We start from the raw sequence: 6,000 nt of genomic DNA, 5'->3' as shown, positions 1-6,000 counted from the left end.
GGAGAAAAAGAATTATATATATATATATATATATATATATATATATATATATGTATATGTATGTATGTATATGTCTATCGTATAAATAGAAATATATTATATTTTGACGCGGATATTATTTAACAAACAGTTGAAATAAATATTGAATATTCCCACGTTCAATGGAAGATATTCATCGAGTTGTTCTCATAAATATCTCTAGCTATCTCTTTAGTAAATAGATACCTCTCGGCGGAGGGCGAAGTTCACGACAACATGTATTAGCCCGGATTTGCTAAGATAATAAGATTAATTACTATCCTAACGCCTAACTCTCGTTAGATTTCCGTATCGAACTACTTTCCGTATCGGCTTTTCTTTTGTCTGTTTTTTCCTTTTTTCTTCTTTCTTGTTTTTCTTTGTTTTCTCTCTTTTTTTTTTTCTCTATTTCGTTTCTTATCAGCCTCGAGTAAATTTGAATTATTGATATTTTCGAAGAATCAATTGTTTTTCTATCCATTTGGTATCATCGAAAAGAATAAAATAAATTCTTTTGTTTGTCATGAATTTTTATAAATATTTAATAAAATTACATGAACACGATCATGATATTGAATTCATTATTTTTTTTTTTTTTTTTCAATAGACATGTGTATTATTTAATACAGATTAAAATTCAAGGGGGGACATTAATTATAAATACGAAATCTTTTCTTTTATTCGATCTTGATATTCAGATATTCATCAAAATCGAAAGTATGATATTTGTAATTGACATTTCGCTATACGTCGGTCAATCGAGTAGTCTACCCTTTAATATGGGCCGAGCAATTTCGTCCGCAATTTCCATATCCATATGCAAGCTACATGATTGGTCCGTGGTATTCTTGAATAATCTCATACAATTCTCTACACAGGAGAGAGAGAAAAAAGAGAGAGAGAGAGAGAGAGAGAGAGAGAGAGAGAGATCGATACTCTAAACAACAAGATTACGAATTTCTTCTATCTTTCGTAATTATAAATTTTATGTTAAAGCAAATATCTCTCTTTCTCTTTTAGTCATCGTTTGATTTATAAAAAAAAAAAAAAAAAGAGAAAGAGAAAGAAAGAAAGAGATTCTTTAGGTTTTTCAAAGTAAGAAGATATAGAGCTGAAATTTGTATATACATATTTATATAGAGAGAAAGAGGAAAAAGAGAGAGAGAGAGAGAGAGAGAGAGAGAGAGAAATAGGTGTCTTTTGATATTCTGTAGTGCACTTTTTATTACCATATGAAATTGGTCTCGATCAAGTTATCCTTTTGAAGATGGTACTCACGTTCCATGTGATTTCATTCCCTCGTTCTTATCAATTTTCTACATTCTTTCTCTCTCTCTCTCTCTCTCTCTCTCTCTCTTTTTCTTCCATTCACACTATCTCTTCCTATTTTTTTTGTTATTATATAATTTATCAACCACTAATGAAACCATGAAATAATTCTGACATTTCTAACATTGAAATTTATTATATTTCTTTGAAACTTATTATAATTAATCTTGTGAATATTTATGATGTTGATTATTAAAAAAGATATATAATTATCTTAGATTACTAAGCATTTTGATAAAGGGACAAGGGAAAAAGTAAGAAAATAATCTAATCTTGATGTCTGATATAAACGAACTGTGTAAAAAGAAAAAAGAAAAAAAAAAGAAACATGAGAATGAAACAGATCGATGCTCGTACGTTTCAATTATCAAATCTAGATCGATCTTCTTTCCTATTGCTTAACACCAAAGAACTAATATTGTTAGTTCACCTTCGTCGTTTAACCGAATCATCCATCAAGCTCGATTTTCAACACATCGTTCTTGAACTACGATCTTTTCTCTCTCTCTCTCTCTCTCTCTCTCTCTCTCTCTCTCTCTCTCTCTATCTATCTGTCATTCTCTTGGGGAATCTCGATTGCCATTTAATTCGTAACGACGTCTTAGACAATTTTCTTTTTACGCCTGTAACAACTGTTTACGAGAGGATTAATGAAAATATCTGAAATTAATCGTCAGATTAATCGAGCGGATAAAATCTAAAAGAAAGATTTATAAGTTTTTCAATAAACATCGAATAGAATTTAATAAATGCGATAATTCAAATAAAATAATCTAAATAAATTGTTTGACAATCGATAATGAAGTTTTAATCAAAAAAAAAAAAAAAATTTTAATGAAATGTAAAATAGACATTAGATCATAAATTTTAATCGATTCAAATTCAACGAATGCGATAATTATTAAGATTAATTTGAATAGATTGTTTATTAATTGATGAGAAAGTTTTATAGAAAAAAAAAAAAAAAGAATTCTCCTCTATGTAGACTTCAGATAGTAAATTTTAATTGATTTAAATTTAATGAATGGAGTAAATTAGTTTCGTTGTAAAATAACCCGAGTGGATGTTTAATAAAAAGAAAAGTTATGAGGGAGGTTGTTATATACGCTTTAAAAAAAAAAAAAGAAAAAAAAAGAAAAGAAATTTTCTACGTGTGAAATAAACTTTGTAGATTGTAAATTTTAATAGAGAGAAAGAGAGAGAGAGAGAGAGAGAGAAAAAAAAGATAGAATTTTTATAAAAGTTTCAATTTCTTGTCTACATTTATTTTATTCTCACATTGTAAAAATCCATTTCGCATAATGTTTCCTTATTTAATTTAGCGTGTTACAACCATGTTGAATTTACCAATCATCATCGTAAAACATCGTAAAAAATCGTATAAAATTTGAACTTCCTCGATTACTCATCGTGTCAGAATTCCTATCCATGATCATTCGTTCGCTTTACTAACTCTGACATCAAAATTACTACGGGTCTCGAATGACTGCCCATACTTCACTCTAAAACAATTTTTCTTTTTTTTTCTCCCTTTTTCCTTTCCCCCGGTTTTTTTTTTTCGAAATAAAGGTTTCGGAATTGTTCATGTATTTTATTCTCGACATTTATGTTCTTCCAACGAAAAAAAAAAAAAAAAGAAAAACAAACAAACACAAAAAGAAAGGAAAAAAATGTTTCCCACATGTCTCTCTCCCTTTTGATTTGCGTATAATATTTCATGATTATTATATTCGTTCGTTTTTTTTTTTTTTTTTGCAAAAATTTTCAATTTTTATAAATATATATATATATCACGAGACTCATTAGATAGCTTTTTAAAAGTTTCTTTGAAAAGAAAACACACCAATGTTTGTCGTGCAAATAAAAGAAAAAAGAAAAGAAGAGAAACCGAATAAAATGATCACCTAACTTGTAGGTTATATACTTCAAAAAATAATAAATTTTATTTGCAAGCGATATTTAAATTTGTTTGGTTTTTTTTTTTTTTTAATTGCAATTCACTGGACACTACAACAAGTCGAATACATTTTCTTTATAAAAGTTACAACTTTAAAGTCACAACTATAGAATACAGGTCATATTATCTTTTCTCTTTTTTTTTTTTTTTTTTTTTTTTTTTTTTTTTTTACTCAAAGAAACATAAAAATAAAAGAAGGGTAATAAAAAATTTTCTTTTAATTCCTTCTATTCATTGCTAAGAAAAATATACGGAAGGGAATTGAACGTGTTAGAATGCTAACAGCATTTAGGCTCTATTTCTATGATGTACGTACATATATATATATATATAGAAAGAGAGAGAGAGAGAGAGAGAGAGAGAGAGAGAAAGAGAGAAAGAGAGAGAGATATATATATACATATTTTTGTGCTCGATATTCGAATAAACAAAGAACGGTGAAAAGAAATCATTTTTGGTTCGTTAAATTTAAGACGATGGGGAAAAGAATCCTATCGTAAATTATTATAAAAAGTATACAACATTCTTTTCTAACACTTTTTTTTTTCCCACTCACATTATTTTCATAACGATGATCAATCTTTTCCAACATTTATAAATTAAAAAATTACATTTTTTCTCATCGTCGTTAAAATTTATAAGCAGAAAGAAAAAAGATCAACGTTTGAGAAATTTGTATAACAAAAGTGCAACGTAAAAATAATGATAGAAATTAATTGCCATACTTTGGAATATGTTACGATTTGATGGATCTATATAAAGTTTACGAGCACCTACGAAACGTGCGAAAATGATATATCTATGATAAAATACTCTCTGGGAGGATGATATTATGTGTTGGTAATGTTCACAAAAATGTCTGAATACGAGAAATGAGGTTCGTGATTCAATCGAAATTTATTCCTATGGTATCATTAAAAAATTGTCTTCGTTAAAATATAAATGAGGTATTGTTTGTTAACCTTTGTAGTTAATTACGTGAATGACCATTATCCTTCTTCGAAAATTCATTGATCGTCGCGAATTGTCAATATTCATTTGGAAAAACATTCGAATATTATTTCCAATCCTTAAGGGCTCTTATAATTCAAAAACGAATATATATATATATATATATATATATATATATATATATATATCAATGGAGACAACTTTGATATTTGATTTAAAATTAAAAATAAAAAGAAGAAACGAAAAAGTGAATAAACGAATGAAGCACTGATTGCAAAGTACAATTGAAATGATAAAAAATGTTTTTGTCTTCTTCTTTCTTTTTTTCTTTTTTGTTTTTTATTTTTTATTTTCAAACTGTCATTCAGTTGTAGAAAATTCGTGAGATTAGCCTTTTCGAATTATTCGAAAATCCGATTTATGAGGAAATTACGATGAAATTTCACGTTTTATCCGTACTCGTGTCAACTGTCTCACGTGAGCGGACTCATTGTCATGAGCATAATATAATCACAGATGCGGAATCTAACTGGTATTTTCCATCGTTCGTATGGAAAAATACTTTAAGTCATCTAAGTCGACTTTTAAAAAGAAGATTTTCATTGTTTCAAATGAATTCAATCTATTTCGAGAATAATACGCACAGCTACGTTTCATTTATGATAAAATTAGAAATTTCGAATATTCTTTTTTTTTTCTTTCAATTCTTATTATTTATTGTATTAACTTTCCATTGTACTTTGTTTACTTATTTATTTATTTTATTTATTTATTTATTTGTTTATTTATTTATTTATTCATTTATTTATTTATTTATTTATTTATTTTTTTTTTTTTTTAATATAAATCTTTAAAACACAAAGAGAAAGATGCATCGTTCGATCAATTATAAAAATCCTTTGCTCCCAAATGCAACCAAATTGCAATATATCATTTATCTTGACTGTTCGACGCCTCTGGCATGGCAAAATTTTATTTTTCAAATAAAAAGGAAAAAAATAAATAAATGAATAAATAAAAAAAAAAAAAAATAAATAAAAAGAAAAATAATTCATCCGTCGATCTATCGATCTTTAATTGTAAACGCAAAGACGACGAGGAATGGTTATCAAAGAAAGACAGAGAGAGAAACAAAACAAAGAAGAAGAAGAAGAAGAAGAAGATTATACAATTGCTGGTGACTCCAAATTAACTGACCGACTTTTCAATCCTTTCGTGAAAACTTTCACGTATCTTTTCGTTGTTTCCAGACACCTGAATTTACAACTTACAGGATATTCAGTATAAATTTATCTGACGTTTCACGAAGGTCTAATCTCGTTTGTGCATATCGCAAATCGCACGCGAAGTATGAGCTTCCGCCGTGAAATAACGATAGTTCCTATTCTCCCTCACTCCCTCCCTCCCTCCTTCCCTCTTCTCTCTCTCTCTCTCTCTCTCTCTCTCTCTCTCTCTCTTTCTCTCTCTCTTTTTTCCTTCTATTTCTATTTTATTCACAATTTAATAATAAAATAATCGAAAGAATAAAAAACCATCATCGCAGATTTTACATTTCTCGATCATTCCTTTTTCACCGTAATCTGCATTCATTCATTCTTAATAATTCACTAATATTTAATTACTTTTATCGAACGATCAAATGAAACAGATTATTAATGAACTAACAAGACAAATTTACCGATGTATTTCACTTCAAAAATTTTCCCATCACTCTATTCGCTCGTTTACGTATCGATTGTTTCGAA

General features: G+C 27.9%; 1 long non-coding RNA gene across 1 annotated transcript in view; it reads right to left on the bottom strand.

Moving 5' to 3' along the window:
• The window catches only part of LOC124429174, a 34,272-nt gene that overhangs the window by 27,662 nt on the left and 610 nt on the right, over nucleotides 1–6,000 (bottom strand). The gene's annotated exons all lie outside the window — the stretch shown is intronic.

This window comes from Vespa crabro, chromosome 14 (assembly GCF_910589235.1).
Source record: "Vespa crabro chromosome 14, iyVesCrab1.2, whole genome shotgun sequence".
In the NCBI taxonomy this organism is placed as follows: Eukaryota; Metazoa; Arthropoda; class Insecta; order Hymenoptera; family Vespidae; genus Vespa; species Vespa crabro.
Note: the sequence above shows the minus strand (reverse complement) of the source record. Positions and strands in the feature narration are given on the sequence as shown.